The 20,544-nt window shown below is 40.5% G+C and overlaps 1 protein-coding gene and 1 non-coding gene across 2 annotated transcripts in view; both read left to right on the plus strand.

The window, feature by feature from the left end:
* The window catches only part of CHRM2 (cholinergic receptor muscarinic 2), a 142,639-nt gene that overhangs the window by 108,198 nt on the left and 13,897 nt on the right, over positions 1-20,544 (plus strand). The window lies entirely within an intron of this gene.
* On the plus strand, positions 8,129-8,218 carry LOC112299969 (small nucleolar RNA SNORD88). Its single transcript, XR_002974344.1, has one exon. It is a non-coding gene; the product is annotated as a small nucleolar RNA SNORD88 (small nucleolar RNA).

A 20,544-nucleotide genomic window follows, 5' to 3' on the forward strand; every position in this document is an offset into this window, starting at 1 on the left:
CTTACTGTCTACAGGGATTTTTTTTCTGTCCCTTTTTTTCCTCCTTTCTCCTTTACTTCTTTCCCTGAAGTGCAGGTTCACGGTCCCCTTCTAGAGGAGTGTCAGGGGGCTGTGTTAGAACAGCAGCATCCACACTGAAAACTTCTCCCTTTTGTCACAGATGGCCATTTAGAGGGCCCTTGGTTACTTCAGACACATCCCAGCCCCATCATCCCCAGGCCTCCGCTTCTTCCTTCATGGCCAGGGGCTGCTCTGCGGCCTACCCATTGTGGCCATTTGCACACCTGCAAACCAGAGACCTCCCCTTGCATTCAGAATTAGAGGACAGAAGATGGGTCTGGAGAAAACTTCTCTCAAAACTCTGCCCAGTCTCCCTTTTAGTCATTTGAGTAGCTTCGCACCATTTATTGCACGCCCAAAGTTTACCTACCATGGTCTTGGCCGTTGAAGATACAAACCCTCTGGGCCTCTCAAGTGAGTACTTTTGCCACTGTGCTCCACAGTGACCACGGCTGTGCCTGTGTACTGGGGTTGGGGCGGGGGGGCGGTGCAAATGAATAAACTACACAAAAGCAAGGACGCATTGGTTAGTGCTGGGATGGCTATTTCCAGCCTCTTAAATTTGCATCCCTCTTTTTTCAGTCACGTAACCTAACTGCCTCTCTGAGGCCACTTACGTATTCTCTTAAACACATTCAGACTTCAGTTAAGTCCTTCTCTCCTTCGCACTGTGTATAACACCCTACAGGTCGCAAGAATTCAAATATCCTTATTTTATTACATATTTTTATAAGTGAATAGGGAAAAAAAACAAGGGCACATAGGTTAGTATTGTAGTAGTATCTTTATCTTCTAGAATGAGAAGGGATATTGTATATATAAGTCCTCTTTACACAAATAGACACAGATATCTCCCCCCAAATTAAAAAAAATATGTATATACAACAATGTATTATCTTCTAGGAAGGGTTCTTTAATATATGGATATATCAAAAAAATTCATATGTAGTCAATCAAAGTGTTTCTCACGGAAAAGGAAAGGAAATTGAAGGGAAGGGAAAATAGGGGAGGAGACAGAAGAGAAAGAAGGTGAGGTCAGGGGAGGAAGTAGAGGGAAGAGAAGGCAAGGAAGTATCACATGACAATATATAATGGGATCATCTGTAGAAAATGGAATTTAAGGAAATAGTTAACAATTTGTGTACTAATACTAATATTTTTACCTTTATTTTCACTGTATTTTTTCCATTACCATTTATTCCCCTTATACCCTCCTCCACCTCCACCCGCCCTCTGTCCCCCACAATCACCACACTGTTGTCCGTGTCCATGAGTCCTTTTTCATTTTTGCTCATTCCCTCCTCCCCTTAACCCCTCCTCCAGAGTTGTCAGCCTGCTCTCTGTCTATGAGTCTGTGTCTATTTTGTTTGTTAGTTCAGTCTGTTCATTAGATTCTACATGTGAATGAAATCATATGGTATTTGTCTTTCTCTGACTGGCTTATTTCACTTAGCATAATGTTCTCCAGGTCCATCCATGCTGTTGCAGAGGGTAAAATTTTCTTCTTTTTTTATAGCTGAGTAATATTCCATTGTGTAAATGTACCATAGTTGTTTTATCCACTCATCTACTGAGTTCCCACCATCTGCTAAACTGTCTGGTATACAGTCTACATATATTATCTCATTTAACACGTACACCAATTTTGTAGTTTCTTCACTTTGTAAAGGAGGTAACTGAGATTTAGAAAGGTTAAGTGACTTGTCCAAGGTTACACAGGTGTGAGTTAGAACCGAATGGTATCATTTGCCCCAAGTCAACTCTGACCTGAAGCCATTGTTTGCCTGAGAAGGCCAGCAAAAGAGAGATAATAAAGTAACTAAATAATAAGTAACTAAGTAACTTAAATAACTAAATAATAAGTAACTAAGAGAAATCATAAGTAACTAAGGTTTTCCTTAGTCTCTCGTGAGACCTGATTCTCTTGACTCCTACACTGACTTCACACTTTACATCTTCATTTCTATACATGTTAGGGGAAAATCCATTCCGGAGTAAGTTAATTATTAACAACTCAATGATGTTTAATTTTTTAGATTTTACTTTTTGCATCTTGCACTCACGCATCTCCTCCCATGTAATCGATCTTTATTTTTATTGAATAGTTAAAGAGGGGGGGGTTAAAGTAGTTACTTAACTTAGTCAAGGGCATACAACAATGAATGAGGGAAGTGGAATTCCAACTTCAGTCATCAGGACCTCAGGGCTCTTCCTATGCCGTGCAATACGTGGTGAAATCAGGCCTGTACAAAGCCCAATGCCTAATGGAGAAGCAGTTGACTTAGTGACAATAAAATCTATCTTGTCCTCAAGCTCCCAGCAAAAGATATGCATCAGTGATATCCACCGTGGTCCCATTAGCCTTTTGTAAGGAGTTCAAGTGTGTCTGCATTTAGAGTTCACACTAAAAATAGAGATGTGTGTTATCTTTGACTCCTCTTCCATCCATCACATTCAATCACACATTTTACAGCCCAGCAGCTTTTCCTCGACCGTATCATTCCTGCCCCATGCCTGTCACTTGCTCTGGAGCACCGTGACCTGGGTGCTGATCTCCCTGCTCCTGGTCTAGTCCCTTCAAGTCCATCCCCTGCACAACAGTCTCAGCCATCTACTTAAAATGCAAATTATTCATTGTACTTCCTTTTTTAGAAACTTTATTGGGTCTCTATCCATCACAGAATAAAGTTGGAGTTTCTTAAGCAAGGCACATGAGTATTTCACCACTGAACTTCCTTCAGACACTCAGCTTCCTCCTTCCACCTTTCCCAGACTCGATTTTGCATTCCCACCGTGGAACTTATGTGCACTGTAATATCTTAGCTCTAAATTTGTAGACTGCTCCCTACCACATTATCATGGTCATGTTTCATTTTTACAACACACTGTTGAAGTGGGTACCACAGTCATTCATTTCAGGGCATTGCCAGGCGTGGGTTGGCTTTCTAAAGCTACCCTCTAGAGGTCAAGAGGGGGGGCGTGTTTTTCAGGGATATTTTCACACTTGGTTTTCTTATTCTCTGATAGAAATTCATCCTCTGCTGTGTCTACCTGACAGAATTATATGCATAATCAATTGTCAATGATGCCATTGACATTTTCACAAGCTTTTAGTTTAATTTTCTGTGTGGACTTGCTTATTCATAATTAATAAAAATATCATTTTATTTGGAGTTATATTGATGTGGAGAATCAGGATTCTCCAGAGAAACAGAACTGAGAGAATATATGGATATGCATGTATAGTTGATACTCATTATTTGTGGATTTCATATTTGCAAATTTGCCTACTTGCTAAAATGTGTTTGTAACCCCCAAATGAATACTTGTGTTTTCCTGGTCATTTCCAGGTATGCATAGAACGGTGACAAATGTGAGCCACCTGGCATACCTGTTCCCAGGTCAAAAGAGGTGATGCTCTGCCTTCTTGTGTCCTTTCTGTGGTCATTTGGTGCCATGTTTTTTTCATATTTTTGTCTTTTTGGGGGGGGGTGTATTTTATGTTTAAAATGGTCCCCAAGCATTGTGCTGAAGTGCTGTCTAATGTTCCTACATGCAAGAAAGCTGTGAAGTTTCATACGGAAAAATATGGGTGATAGGTGTCGTTCAGGCGTGAGTTATAGTGCTATGGTGGTGAGTCCAATGTTAATGAATCAACAATGTATGTTAGTAAGATATCTTTAAACAGAACCACACACATATCCTATTAAAACAAAGTTCTGTGTTGATTAGTTGAAGACATGTTGTGACCGGAGACTTGCAGGAACCTAACATTGCTTGTCAGCTAGGAACAGTGGTTCAGTATCACTAATCAGCATTCGTGTGGGCTTTATAGAACATACCACAAATAACAGGAATTGACAGAATGCATTTCCATCTATCCATCATCTGCATATCCATCCATCTACCTAAAGAGATTAATTTTAAAGAATTGGCTCATGCAGTTGTGGGCATCGGCCAGTCCAAAGTCCGTAGAGCAGGCCAGCAGGCTAGAAACTCTGACAGAAGCTAATGCTGCAGTTTTCAACGTTTTCTTCTCCAGGAAACCTCATGTTTTGCTCTTACGGCTTCAGCTAATGGCATGGGCCCCCCTGCACTTTTGAGAGAACTCTCCTTTGCTTAAGTTCAACTGGTCATAGCTGTTAACCACATCTATTGTACAAAATACCTTCAGAGCAACACCTACATTTGTATTTGATTAAAGAACTGGGTATTATGGCCTAACCAAGTTGACATGTAAAATCAACCATCACAGTTATGAGAGATATTGATGAGCTTATAGTGTGCCTGGTTTACTGTGTAATGTTTTTATTTACGGATGTAAGTTATAAGTGAATTGAGAGTCAGAGACACAGAGAGAGAGAGAGAAACAGAGAGAGAGAGGCACACCATGCTCCAACAAGTGGGAAGTTGAAATAAGCAGGAACAGAAGCTTTGCTGTTAAACTTGGTTTCAAGTTTAAACACCACCACTAGCTGGCACTGAAAAACTTACTTAACCTTTATGTGCCTTAGTTTTCTTATCTCTAAAAAAATGATAGCAGTAGTACCACCCATGACAGTGGGCCTATTCTTTGTATATATTAAAAAATGTTAGCTCCTGTCAGCCCTAGCTCCCTGAGGGGACTGGAGAGTAATGGAGGGCCACAAGAGAGGAAGCCAAAGCCCCTTGGAGACGTATGGAGAAGTGCTAGGGATGACCGTCCATGGGAAAGCAGCCAACTCCAGCCCAAAGCTTCTGTTTGTCACCTAAATAAACCCACTCTAAGAAAAACATGGAAATGAGGTGGATGCAAGGCATTGATCCTATTTCACCAATGAAGAACAGCTTCACATAAATCATACATGGAATTCTTATTTTAAAGTTCTAGGATGAAGGAAGCACAATCCCAAAGCAGAGGGCAATAAGTCTGAAGGAGAAAAATGCAGATCCCAGAGGCTTTCCACACCTGATTTCTTTTTCCGAATGAAGAAAGCACTCACAACATAAGTCCACATAGAAGTCACAGCCACCACCTGAAAAGTGAAAAATTCACGCAGTTAGCACATACACAGAGTGCTACAAAACAGTGTGACCGCCCCTTGCTGGGTGCCTCGGTTCGTTGGAGCATTGTTCCATCTACCAAAAGGTTGTGGGTTCGATTCTCAGTCTGGGTACATATTTAGGTTGTGGGTTTGATCCCTCGTTGGGACTTGAACATGCAGGAGGTAACCTGTCTCTCACATCAATGTTTCTCTCTCTCTTTCTCCCTCCCTCTTCCTCTCTCTAAAGTCAATAGATATAACCTCACGTGAAGATTAAACTTGGGACCATGTTTCCACTGTTTTCTTTAAAGGTTGCTTGCTTCCGTGTGGCCATTGCAATGCCATGTCCACACAGAAGGCTCAATAATGAAAGGGGAAATCAGGACCTTGCTATTCCAAGTGCTCTCTCTGGCCCCCTGGTGTACCTGCTGCAGGCACCAACCCCTTCCCTGACCTCCCCATCACAGAGTGACAGACCTTGCGCAGAATGAGGAGACATTCTAAAACAAAAATAAAGCTGTCCTTTTTATAGTCAAAGTGTCAGAGCTCAACCATCAATGGTGATTCAGAAGAGTCGGTAATGTATTTCGTGTCTGCACTTACCGACCTTTAGTGGTTATTTTATGTAACAAAGTTATTTTCAAGTTGTTATTGCATTTTAATCTTATCAGTATTATATCTTTGGCTTAAAAATACTATTTCAACCTGTCTGGGCCACACTAGATAAGCTGCATCAATTCCTTATTTAGTACAGAGGTATTTATGTGACTCTGCAATAGTCACCAATGTGCCTTCTGCTCCTTTGCGACAAACAGACACATTTAGCTTTCTTGTCTTTATTCAAATCATTGTCATAAGCAGTAGGTTATTTTACAAGTTATACGTGATTAAACAAATGCCGCATTTTGTCATGTATAATGTGCACTTTTTTTGCCCAAATTTTTGTGGGAAAAATAAGGATGCGTGTTATACGTAGGTATAATGATTACATACCATGGGTATAGTAATGGGTATAATAATCCCATGTAGGATGCACACAAAACATGGGTTATATGAAATATTTTAGATACGAATTTTTATTTATAAGTATCTTAAATTGAGTGATAAGACGACAACTTATGAGTGAGACTAGATCCTGTATAATCTCAGCTAACTTATACAGAGAGAGCGCTGTTTTAATTGGGAAGGAGGGCTTTGTGGATTGATCAGCCGTCTTCATTATTTTGGAAAACTTTCAGTTCTACACAGGATACATTTGGAGCATAGTTTAGAGTAAATCAATAAGAATAATTTTAACTAATATACTAATTATTTGTACATGGAAAGTGGCCAGATGTTAAATAATAGCTTTCATATATGATTGTATCTTATATACACTATGTAGAGGTGGCCAAATGCAAATTAATAATTTTATTTTATTAACATTTCCTGTATAGTCTATATGAATTATGGATATAGGCATATATCATAATTAGAAATATAGTGACAGATTCTATTTGTTGTGCAACTAGAAATAAGTAAGGTCAATCTTGTGAGATAATATACAAATATAAATACACAAACACAGGTCTATAAAAATTCCATGTTAGCTAGGTATAAAGAAAACTGTAAGGCATCATAGAAGGACAAAAGAGAAAATCTGAATGAGTGGAAAACATTTCTGTATGGGAAGACTTGTTACTAGACACTTAACTAATTTTTCCTGAGTTAATTTTTAACAGTTCAAGAAAAATTCCATGAGGATAAAGGGGTTCACAAAATATTCTGAAGTTTATATTAAAATAGGATGAAGTAAATTGAAGATAATTAAAAACAGCACAGTAATAAATGGGATGTATAATTAGAGCTTCTGAATATATTATAAAATTACAATAGGGAAAATAATGTTACTGGTACAAGGATAAAACAATAAATTAAAATGGAAAGCTCAAAATAGACCTATGTTAACAAAAATATTTAATAGATGATAGACTTAGATTTTCAAATTTGTAAGAAAGTGTAAGTATTGTTCAATAAATGTTCTTGGGGGTATTTTTTTAACCATTTGGAAAAATAAATATTGAATTTGTTTATACTTTATTCTATAATATACTCCATATAAATTACTGTTTCACGTATGAAAGGACATTCATTATACCATTGTCTGTTACAGTGAAAAACTGGAAAGGACCTGTATCACAGATATAGGCCTGTTTAATGAAATCATAGTATGGCCCCAAAACGAAATCTAAAGTCCCATTAAAATGATGCATTAGAAGCTTACCTAATGTCATAGAAAAATGTCCATGTTTATCTTTATTTGAAATTGTTTTAAGATAGTAAATGCCAAAAGTCGTAAAAGTGGGGGCCCGCTGGCCAAATCCGCCCATACACAGATGTGTTCCGCTCACTTGTCAGTGTAGTATCACGTTGAGCCAAGATTTAAAAATTGGGAGAATACCCATAAAACTCCGGATTTCCAATGTGCCTTTACAATTCCAAGTATCTGCCAGCTCCGCATCTGCATTCCCACCTCAGCTGGAGCTGAGCAGCTGCCCCAGGTCGCCGCCTGTGCAGGGCCCCCCAGCCACAGCATGCGCACACTGCACTGACACCCAGCCCCCTTCCCCCCGCCCATCCCTCGTCTGGCCCCAGGGAGACAGTGACTCGATGTATACCACGCAATCTAAAACATTTAAAGTTTGTGTGTCTACATAGGTGAGCGTAGTCATTGCCTGCTCCTATATGTATACAGGAAGATACATGACACGATTTCAACACCAGCAAAGTTCCCCAGTGCTTCCCACTATACTGTAGGGGCTTTGACAATGGGACATAGTTAACCTCGTGCCTCACTTTGAAGGCAACTAAAAGAAGACTATCCGTTGAATGGTCAGGTGAGGAGGATAGCAGCTCTTCTTGGTCAGGTAGAAATGATCCAAAATCCTGGGGTTTTTTCCCAGTTTGCTTTCTAATGTTCTAATTGAAAGATCAGAAAGAAAATTCACAATGAATTTTACTTCTTTAATGTCCAAAGACAGAGCAAAATACATCATAAATAAATCTCACCTCCCATGATGTTCAGCACTGGGCTCCAATCACCTGTGAGGACAGTGTCCCCCAGGACCTTTGACACCCAGGGGTCTGAGGGGCAAGAAAAAAAAAGAGATAAATCTCATGTACTTTTGAAATAAAAAAGAAAAAAGAAAAACACACCATGCTTAATTGAGACTTCATACAAAATCCCTGGCATAGAATTCTGCTCTATAACAACAACAAAAACTAATATAAGAGCCAATTTACTCTCATCCGATTTTGTAATTTTGTTTAGATTCTGGGCCTCCAATGGAAATCATCAAAATACCCTTCCTTATACCCTTTGCAAATTGCTCACCTCTCAAACACACCCTCTCCAGAAATTCCTTCTTGCAATTCTTCCTTCTTCAGTGGGACCGGCAAACGTGAAGAGTATAAATTCAAAAGAGAGGGAGCAGTTAGGAAAATAGGAAGATCTAAGGCCGAAGTCAATGAGGGCATCTTAATCAGCATTATGTGGAGCCTACGAGAATTAAAATTAGAATCCTGGAACGCTTTTGGAGCTAAAAGAGACGTTGGAGTCACATGTCCTCACTGCCAGAGGACAGCAATCAGACTCGGGGAGGTTAAATACCATCTCCTGGATGAGATGCAGATAATCGCACATCGCAGACCCCGCTCTTGCGTGACTGCCGACCAGCACGGTGGTTGCCCAGCAAACAGATCTGCTTGGGCAACGGAGCGGGTAGAGTGGGATGCGTCTACCACTCAGCTCGAAAGCCCGAAGAAGACACCATTTTGTTTGGGAGTTGAAACAAAGTCAAAATAAAAACCCCTCCCAGATAGCGACCCCAAGTTCCTGAACTAAACAAAGAAGACACGAGCCCTGGCCAGCCTGGCTCAGTTAGCTGGAGCATCACTTGGTATCGGAAAGGTCTCTGGCTCGATTCAGGGTCAGGGCACCTACCTAGGGTGCTGGTGTGATCCCTGGTTGGGGCGTGGACCAATCTCTGTTTCTCTCTCACATCGATGTTTCTCTCTCTCCTTTCCCCTCTCTAATAATTAATGAATATATCCTCTAATGAGGATTAAAAATTTTAAAAAAAACACATATACAGTGGCTCAAGAGGAAAAACAGTAGGACCCGCCACTGGTCAGCTCAAGGAGATTAATTAGGTGATTTGCATGACTCATTCAGCTGCTGATGTCACACAGTATCACATCCTAATATTAGAGGGAAACCTTCACTTTGATAAATTGATAATTTGGAAGCTGAGGCTTGTTTCATAGGGTAGCGTTGTTTCATTTAGTCATGAAATTGTCCCATGAACATTATTTTACATTCATAAGCTCCTTTCTTTTTCATTTATTTGTTTTTCACCAAATAGCCTAGATGCGCAAAGCATCTGAGTCATCATTTATAATGCCACTTACCATTTCTCATCCTTCCAAAATGTATTAGCAGTTAAACAGCAGTCATACAAGGATGCGTTTTGCTCTGGACACTTAGAGTCTGATGCTGTTTTATGTAACAGGATATGTAAAAAGAACACCTAGCACCTGCTCCCTTCCTGATATGCCCACTGCCACTGTCTGGCAACGTGGGGTTGATTCATTTGCGATTAATGTTAGTGAACAGGAAACACTTATTAGCAAATTTATCATAAACTTGTACTGAGTCCAGTAATAAATGGTGATTATTTGAATGTGAGAGGTTTTGGCTTCATGAAAATTGTTGATGAGATAAAGAGAAGAAATCTATGGGGTTCCCATGAGCCTAAGAAATTCAAGAATGTACTTTCTAAATAACAGAAAGTAGTCAAACAACAGTTCAAACAGGGCTATTGTACCTTTGACAATTTTGCAAACTGCGAAAGTAATTTTCTTTCCACTTCTGCTCCCACCCTAGCCAGAGATAACTTCACACTGTAACTTAAGTTCATGAATAATTGCTGACGAGCCTGGCCTGGGAGGCTTGGTTTAAATCCCTCTCTGATTATTGTCTCATTTTAACTCTTGAAATAGATCTGCTGGGCAGGTGTTATCACTACAGTGAGAAAACATATTCTTGGAGAATTTAGAAACTTACTAAAAATTTGGAGTGAGTTTATGTACCCAGACTGGAGTTTGGGGTTGTCAAAAGGAAGATACTCAAATAACTACTGTTTGGAACATTGGGTCAAGCCAGGACTGAATCCACAGAGGGACAATGATTCAGGCAATGAGGAGGGTTGATTTGGATTGAGATCCACTTAAAGATCCTGGTCTATGAGCCCAGGCTGGCTGGCTCAGTTGGTTGAAGCGTCATCCTGTGCACCAAAAGGTTGCAGGTTCAATCCCCATTTGGGTCACATACAGGAGGCAACTGATCTGTGTTTCTCTCTCACATCAATGTCTCTCTCTCTCTCTATCTCTCCCTTCCTCTCTCTCCAAACTCAGTGAATACATCCTTGGGTGAGGATTTTTAAAAAATCCTAGTCTATGAGATGACTCTTGAGGCCAGCTTGGCTGGCGATGTTGATAGTTTATTACAGTTCCTTCACTGCCATGGAATTCTTAATCTCCATCCCTCCTTCAGCCCTTTGCCACACCCTGCCTTCCTCATACTCAGCAAATGGCATTTAGGAAGTTCCCTAAGCACCCTGTTCCTTCACATCTCCAAAACTAACTGAATCTCATCCTTAACACACTCTGCAAGATTATCTTGTTTGCAAGATTACCTCTGGGGCCGTCGCACCCCTACGTCCCTCAGATACCACTTTTTCCTGCTCTCTTAAGCTCTTGCCTCACCAATGATGTTTACTGCTTTCAAATATTTAGGTCACTCACCAGGGTTTTTGCCTCTTCAGCTTAAGTAGTTCTTACTAAGCTACATATTTTTAAAGGCTTTCTGTAACCTATTTACCTATTTTTCCTTCAAATTATCTTTTTTCCCTACTTTGTTTTACCCTAAAGTTACAAAACAGGGGACTGTCTGTCTACCTTGTTGCTCATTCCCCATCCTATCTCTGAGCATGTACAAAACCACACTTGATGATTTCATACTCGTGGGCTTTTATATTAGAAAATTTCCAGCTTATTTCCATTTATTGAAAGTAATTCTTAACTTTCTAATTCATTTAAGCTCAATGGGTGAAAATATTGTTTGGGTTCTGTAAATCCACTGAGTCTCTTTAGCCATTTTAAAGTTTGTTTTTATATGAGAAGGAATGTGCAGATAATGCTAGCTGTAGGTTGGGTGTTAAAAACTTGGTTATAAAACTTGGAATTATATCTAAACAGAAATTAAAGCTTTATTCAAGTGACTTCTTATCTTTATTTTTAAAACACAGTTTGGAAATGTGAGGGTATACTGGGCATTGGGCCAAACATAATGAAAAGTTGCCCACCCCGCCTTGCTGTCCCTGCCCCTACCCTGCCTCTCGTCCCTGCTTCTGTAGTCCAGCCGCTCTCTCCGGAATCAGGGCCGCACCACTGTGACTTACTGCTGTGTGCACACTGTCATTTGTTGTTTTAATAACAGCACCAGAAAGAAACCATAACATGGAGCAAAGGGAGTCAAGCTATCACTTCCCTGCTTTACAGTAGGCTTTGAAGGCAACCAAACAAGGGAAGAGTCAGAAGCAGGCGGCTCACAAGTTACATTTCTCAACACAGACACAGAGCTGAGGATGTTTTATCAAGAAGAACAGAGCCTAAGAGGCGGCCTACAAATAAGTCTGTCCTGGGAACATTTTGGCTAAGTGTTCCCATCCCAGTAGCCACACATAAACCAGAGTGAAGAGTGATCGAGAGATGCATAGACCTCATATCCAGGCTTAGGTTGAGACTTGGAGAAGCCTGCTCAGCAGGTTGTGGGGGCCATCTGACCCCCAAAGGACTATCAGTACATCAGGTCCAAATCCCTTTTCTTACTACTGAAGGTCAGCTGTACCCTGGTCCTGACCCCAAGATTCTCAACGGCAAGGCTATGCCTGCTGTCTGTGGGACTGTATTTCCAGATAAATGTGTTGTAGTCCAACCATGTCATAAAGTTCAGTCCCTTACCTCTAGCCAGTCAGGGCCAAAGAGCAACATGACATTAGAGACTGAGAAATTGGCCTCTTGTCCTGGTTCCCCAGACAAGCTATGTCACCTCCTACACAGTACCCTCACTGAAAACAGGAGGAGTGAGAAAGAGAGTGAATAAATACGGAAAAGACAAGGATTTGCATAAATAGATTGGAGAGGTGAAGAGAAACGAGCATGGGCAAGCAAGAAAAAGCCTCCAACGGCTCACTCAGGAAAACTAGAGTCTGGCATAAAGAGTGCTCCATATTGTCTGTTGTTGTCATAAGGCATTTACTTCCAATTAGCAGAACTGCCAGGATAAAATTAAAAAATAGTTGTTTCTTTGAAAACTTCACTTGGAGTGATATGGTAAAAGGGAATCACGTTCATTTCATGGACAATGGGACCATGTTCCTCTGAGCATTCACAATTTGACACAGAATGGAATTTTGCTGTACTTCTATTAACAGTTGGGTCCCTCAGTTTCATTGTTTGTTCTAAGTTTATGTAGGACAGAAATTGTTCTTAGTCCCTCTAAAAGTTGATATACTCCACCAAAGTATACTGATATTTCAGTTAAAATATAAGTATAGAACCACTACATAATCTTTCTTAGATGTACAGTAGGAATTTTAAATGGAAGTTTACTTGTCTGTAACCTTTTGACCTTGTGGTTAGGAAGAAAATTAGTTACTAATTTTTGGATAGAAGTTTTTTTTGAGGTTTAGATTGAAAATTCTTAGCATCCCAGCCTAAGAATCAGGATATCATAGAATATCGTGGGATGTTCTGAATCCTTAAGATGAATGGAAGCAGATAAGAAAAGTGGTATAGAATAAATCCATACAAAATAAAAATTGCTTCAAATTACTTCCCTGTTTTCTTGGGAGGAATACAGAGTGTGTGCTTGATTCCCTTTTCTTTCTTCCTTTTTTGAATTTTAATCTTCTACTTACTGGTTGAAACCATTTGCCAAATGATAATGAAGTTAATAATAGTGACTACTTAATGAGCACCTGTTACGAGGGGCCTTGTGTATTGTGTATATTAAAAAATTTATTTTCCACAATTTTTTAGATGTAGAAAATGGGCCAACTGATTTAACTTCACACAACTAGAAAGTAGCAGAGAAAGGTTTCAGTCTCAGGTTTAACTCCAACGCTTTATCCGTTACATCCAGGGACCCGTCAGAGTTATCTGTGTGTCAAGATTACAGAAAGTAGACCTAGACCACCCTTATGGAGCAAGGTGGACGGTCTGCTGGTGAGTCTCATAGACGGCTCTGAAGCCCACTGGGCCTTTGCTGTTCTCTCCCTCAAGTGGAAGGGATTCTTCATGAGAAATTTTCTGCAGATTGCTATCTTTGTATGAACAGTGACATTCTTCTTCTCCCATTCAGTGTGATAATCATCCCTGCTTCCTCAGCTAACACACTTGGCACATACTTGCACACAGAAATGATTAGGTGAAGGGATCCAGGGCGAATTCTCTCAGCTTCCTATTTCTTTTCATTTTTCATTGTTTGGTAGATTACTTAATTATTTATAGAATCCTACCCTAACGAGTTCTCAGAGGTCTAGCTATGCACATTCCTGTCCCTGCAGATAACACAAACTAAAACTGATTTGCTGATGGTACAGCTGTGCTTGAAGGAAAAAAACCGTGCTGCCTAGCAAATTTGTGCTCAACTCCCAATCCACTTGCAGTCTATCTATTTGAAAGGCTTCACTTACCATGCTTTGTTTAAGTAAAGACATTGTATTGAAATACATCTAGAATGTGAACTGCTCAAAGTTTAGCTACTTCTTACTAGATGACATGGTGGAGCATCTGAACTGTGCTGGGGATATTTAGTAGCCAACAGGGAATAATTCAGGAAGAGAAGCATTATTTCTTTGCCTTTCCCATTGGGATCTAGTCAATGTGGAGCCTCCCTCCTAAGGAAAGAGGAAGATGAGGGGGTTTAATTCTTGCTCAGTCTGAGTCAGAGATCTGATTTCCAACGTGTTTGGAGAGTCCGAAGGTGAGGAGGAGGTGGACTGTTGAAATATTTAATTAGGTTTGGAGCAACGGTGTTGGGATAGGAAAGGGGAAGGGGTGGAGGAAGAGAGGGTCGGGGTAGCATGCAATGGCATATATTACACATACTAAATTACGCCGTGCTTCCCCAGTGGTTATCACCAAGAAAGTTGTATCTCAAGCAGGTAGGAGAACCGGCCTTCCAAATTTACCGCATTAAGCTCATCATTCTTTCCAACCAACTTGCTTTATTTTAACTCTAAATTAGTGCTCTAGATACAAAAATCTTTGCTGAGTTGATGCAGCTTTTTATGTTCCCTCATCGCAACTGCCATCAGATCATTTAGTAAAGACTTTAATCTTCTCCGTGCTCTCGTGTTTCAAGTTTTCGTGGGGTAATGCTGTGGTCATTTTGCACGGTTCTAGAAATAGGCTGCAATCAGGCACCAAGGAAACAATCATTTTGTCTTTCAATTGGAGACAATAAAAATAGTTGCCGCCTATTACTCTCCACACTTCATCACTATTTTGTTTTTACAGTCTCATTGGATCTGGTATGAATCATAAGTACATGAGGCCTGTGTCGTTTCTGTCATTGAAAAGTCAGAGGAGCCAAGATTTAGCCTCATGCAGGTGAAGGCCTTTCTATACCTACATTCTAGGAATTGTTCCTGGAAGAATGATGGTGTCTGTTCAGCCTATCCTTACGGGTGCATTTGTTTTAAGAAGTGATAACCCAGAATATTATGTCTATAAAACACGACCCACTTACCTTCACTTTTCATAGGTGTATGTTATGACAAGAGCAACACACGCATTGATTAATGTTTCCTTTCCATAAGCCACGCAACTTTGAGTAGAGACATGCGTCAAATAAACATAGATTCTTAAGTACAACTAAGTGTCCTTTTCTTTACTTATCCGTTATAAATGTGTTCTCTGACCTTGTATTTTCTTTATACTCAGAAGCAGGAATTTCACTTTTACGGGCACTTCCTAATCTTTTTACAACTTCTGGTCCCATGTAGTCTTAACTATTCCAGTCTACTCTTTGGAGGAATAATATTAACTTACTCTTTTTGGCTTATCTCTGGGTCTCAGATGATCTTCATCCCTCTCTTCAGAAGTGTCCTGGATCTACTCCCCAAAGTCCCATGTGGCCTTGTGCTCTGTCTCCGCTCCCACTGGAAGGCACGTGCACCATTGAAAAGGACTCCTAAAGGGATGCATTCTTTGCAATTGCTCAGTTTCTCTAGAACAACAGCTTTTATTCCAGAATTTTCTCTCAGAGTCATAACAAGCCTCAATCCCTCTGCAAATTTGATTCACATGTTTAATTCAAAGCAATGAATTAACTAATTTAGAGTTATTAAACCAGCAGCCTGCTGGCTTGAGGAAGAAATAAAACAAAATATATTTTAAAAAAAGCCGACTCTTCCAATTTCCAACTTCTCAAGACAGTAAGAAAGACGCAGACATCAACTCAAATACAGCTGCCTAATCATATCAGCTTTCAGCACTTCTCCAAGCTCGGCTTTCAATTTCCTTCCATGTCTCTTCCCCGTGAAGACATAACAATCTTTTTAAAAAACAATATTTTATTGTTTATGCTATTACAGTTATCCCAATTTTCCACCCTGTGCCCCCTCCACCCGGGCCGCCCCCCGCTCCCTCAGGTACTCCCCACCTTTAGACACAGGGCTTGTCCTGGCTTTGCTCTCTGTGGTCAGAGCTCCCTAGCCAGTCGGCACCGTGGGGCAGATTATATTCACCATCAACATCAGAGCTCCGTCAGAATTCCGATACAGGAAAGGAAGCGCCCTGTGATGCTTGCTCAAATGCATTTCATTCTTAAACGTCAAAAAAATGGTTTATTCCAGATTGTGCTTTGTTTATAATTGTCCAGACTTCTTTTCCTTTCGGGCGTGAGATGCAGTGTGTGGAAAAGTAGCAACTAAAATGCACCACGGACGTGGAGAAAAAGACAAAAATGCCAGTTAAATCATCTTGAGGTCTCTTTCCCTCCTAGTCATGATTTTTTTTCTCCAGGAAGTGGTGTTTAGGACATGGTGGGCGTGGGGAGGAAGTTTGTTGAGGGTCAGCGAGGGTCAGTTTCGTAATGATGGGCAGCCAATACTGCAAACACATTTACATCGTAATCAGGGCTTAGCAATTCATTAAGGTCTTCACGTGGAAAAGTGCATGGATTTTCTCTCTCTCACTTTTTAATCTTCACCATAGAATATGTTTATTGATTTTAGAGAGACAGAAGGAGGGGGAGAGAAACATTGATGTGAGAGAGAAACATTGATCGAGAAACATCCATCAGTTGCCTCCACACACACCCCAGCTGGGGATTGAACCTGCAGCCTAGCCATGTGCCCTGACCAGGAATCAAACCCACAACCTTTTGGTGCCCTGGACAATGCTCCAACTAACTGAGCAACCTGACCAGGGCATAAATTCTCTTTTATCTGTATTAATGTGGGGGACAAATCACTGTTTCAGCCACTTTCACTCTATCTACCATTTGCTTTCATATTTTTTCTCCTTTTACAAAAAGTATAACTCACAGTAAAGCACATCAACCTTATGGGGGCAGCTTGATCGATGTGATATGTTGTTACTGTGGCTTTCTTTTCTCAGATACTTTGCATGCATATCTGGTAACGCCTGCAGGACTGCGCTGCCGTTTCCTACATGAGAAAAACTCCCCGTTGCCTCCACAGTAGCTTGGCCACATCTTTTCAGATATAATTAAGAACTCAGTGGAGCTGACTCAATAGCTAGGTCTCATTCTGTGTTTCTGCACCTACAGGTTGTCAGGCTCGATGTACTAGAGTAAGACGCCCACCATCAGTATATGAGATTTTCCTGAGAACAAATTCTAACTCAGAAGCTTGAAAACAGAGTATACAGAGAGGGGGAGACCTCCCCAAACCAGAATTTGTTTATAAAAAGTTTTGTATTTATCCTTACATGTTTAAACTTCAGTCACCTTCAAAGTACTTTCCATGTGATACGATACACTTATCAAGACTTTTTTTCCATTGCTCAAAACAGTTTTTGAACTCTTCACTCTGATGACATTTAGTGCTTCTGCCTTTTTTTGTTTCAACTGTTCCAGGTCAGCAAAATGTTTCCTTTCGAGGAGTTTTTTAATCTGGGGAAACACAAAAAAGCCACTTGGGGCAAGAGTGGGTAAATAGGGAGGGTGGGGCACAGGATTCATGCCGTTTTGGGTCAAAAACTGCTGAACAGTCAGCGCGATGTGGGCAGGTGCACTCGTAAATCACCCATCATGAAATGGGCAAACACATTGAAAGAGTCTTAAAAAAATTCACTGAAGATGAACACAGCCTCTCACAACAACGCCAGCTGGAACACTGACACAAATGGGTTCCTAGAACACTCACCTAGTGGGGGCAGTTGTACCACAAGGGGCCTGCCCTCCAGAAGATAATTCCATTTGGGGACTATGTCTATATCTATATATCTATATCTACATCTACATCTATCTATAGATAGACAGATAGACGGATAGACACACACATACGTCACATGCAAGAACATGTTGGGAGGAAGGAGAAAAGAGACAGAGAAGGGAGATAGATGTATTAGGAACCCTTCTACATCTATTCCACCCCAATCTGACCTGCCTTCCTCTCTGGATTCTTCCTTGGCACTTGGCATCATATTAGTCCAGAGTTGTCTTGAGAAGCTGGGAATTTCCTAGCAACGAGTGTCTCCTTTAGATTATCAGCTTCCTGTGGGCAAGATTGTACACCATTTTATTTGGTCAGTCCTTCCTCCTTTATTTCCATCTTCCACAGCCCTTGAAGGCACAGAAAGAAGTCCAAAAGGATGTTTTAGGATGAAGGAAGTAACAGAAAAAGCCCTGATTTTCAAGCAGTTTCTCTCCTGCTCCCTGTGCCCCCCCCCCACCCCCACCCACCACAGCTGCCCTTGGATGAGATTCAGGAGCTCATGGAAAAGCTCTGTGTGTCCCCGTACGTCCGGGGATTCATTAGGTGTTGTTAGTGGAAATTGACTCCATTTCCACCTGATGTTGTCAAAGCGACAGGATGGACTCCCACTACTGTCAGCTGTCAGAGCTGCACTCTCTTCCCAGCCCCAGGCCAGAAGCCTGTGGGATCTGTGAGTAAAAGTGGAAGTCACTCATATGGGTCATCAAATACAAGCAAACCGTGTTATCATCTGCAACAATGCCAAAACTGTAGGCTGAAACCTTTCTTCAGAGCAGGGGCCTTGGTTCCCCAAGACTTCCTTAAGCTGTCTCTCCCCAAGCCTCTTTGCTTTCTTTCCTCTTCTCTCCAGCATCACTGATGGCAGGCGTAACTCATCCTTGATGGAAGAACACTCTCAAAGCCTAGTAAATACTGGTAGCAAAGCTGTATGTCAATTAGAGGGATGATTTGAATGTTTAGGAACTCTAAACCAGAATACAGACTGTATACCTCCGTGGTCATCTCTTCCACGGTGTAAAATTAAAAATACAGAAGCTTCATTTGCTCTCTAACTGGCGACGATACCACGCACACTGACCCCAGCTCACTCTCGAGGTGGAGAAGAGATGAAGGGTCAGGCTCCTAGACTCTCAACCTGCTAGCTCCCGAGTGGGTATCATCTCGTGTCCAATGACAGTCTGAGATTTTGCTGTGTCAACCCCATTTTACATGTTCTCTGATAGTTGTAGTTTATACTGAAAGCTAGATAGCTAGACATAATATTGTTGAAGTAAACTTTTAAGTATCTCAGGACAGAGTGTGGTGTTCGGCCCTTATGGGTACAGTTTGAAAAGCTCACATGGGCGTTGTTCTATCAGCTGGAATTTCAGGCAACCCGGGAAAGACTGGTAATTTGATCCCTAGTGTTTGGGCTGCTTCTTAGAGATGAAGGTCTGAGAGAGGCAGACGCAGAACACCCAGAAGACCATGCCATTTTCGGTACTGTGTACAAGGAACAGCAGAAGTCAAAAGGCTGTAAAAAGTATATACACCAAGATTGCCTTTTAAAAACAAAAGGTAAATAAATAAAACAATCATAAATTCAACTTTATGGGAATCCCTCTTGATGACTTGTTCTGAGATTTTGTTGTACAATTACGTATCTTCTCTCTGTGGGTTCTAGGGGTTATCAATCAGATTCCTTTTTTTTTTCCTGACTTTTCTTATCCTCCAAAAAATGGTTTTTTAAATAGATCCGGTTTTGTGTCATGGTTTGCTGTAGTGAAGGGACCTGGTCCTAGAATTAGATGCTACTTGCCAGCTCTTCGATCCTCGTCATCCATAAACCTGAAGAAGATACTTCTTTTCAGGGTTATTGTGAGACTTCAGTAAATTCATGTGCAGAAAGATTCTATCACTTAGGTTATTCATGTATTGATACATGTTTATGAGCTTATTATGTTGTAGATGCACCTATGAAGTGATCATGATATACCAGGCATCCTGCCTCAGAGAAAATCCCATTTATTTTATTTCATTTCCATTATGTATCTAAATACATATCTAAATTTATTTTTTAATTATTTTAATTAGTATCCTCTCTATAACTTTATAAAAATGTTACTGTAAATGTTTAGAACTTCTATGTAATTGATATGAATACTTCTGTGAGAGGTTATATATCAATTCACAGGGTGATGTATTTTTTATGATGATTGCTTTAGAGAAATGTTTATATTGTTATATATTTTCATGTGTAGAACACCACTTACTAACTCTGTATCTTATTGTGACTACCTGCTGCCGAAAGTCACAATTTTAGCTTGGACACAACGATCCTGTGTCGTCTAAACCATGGACCCAACCTGACGTTGGAGCAAAGGGCTTAGTCACGGCAAGTCAGGGGGGTGAATATTTGAGGCACACACTTGCTGCTCGGTACCACTGCCCCTCAGACAAACAATACATACTTGTAGCAGCATCTGGTGTCAGGCACGCAGGGTTCGAGTCTCAAATAACTTAATTCTTAGGTTTTCAGTTCAAAGCTTGTAAAAAAGTATATAACAATAATGTAAATCACCTCAGGAGTTGTTGTGAAGAGTTGTCACGCTGAATACATTTAATTATTATCAATATTATCATTCACAGTTCAATACCATTGATAATTTACAATAGTATCACCTCTGCTGCTACACCCCACACCTCCTTACTCTGAATCTACTTCATACACACGCATGCACACACAATTTTCTGTTAACTGTTAAGAAAGGCAATTTATTTATAGACATTTAACATGTGTGAATATTAACATTTATTCAATGCTTAACATTTATAAATCATGGTTCAGAGACATCATCTCACTTTCATCCTTACCTCTAGAAGCAAAAATAGAGCTATTATTATTCCTA

The sequence above is a fragment of the Desmodus rotundus genome, chromosome 6 (assembly GCF_022682495.2).
Source record: "Desmodus rotundus isolate HL8 chromosome 6, HLdesRot8A.1, whole genome shotgun sequence".
Lineage (NCBI taxonomy): Eukaryota > Metazoa > Chordata > Mammalia > Chiroptera > Phyllostomidae > Desmodus > Desmodus rotundus.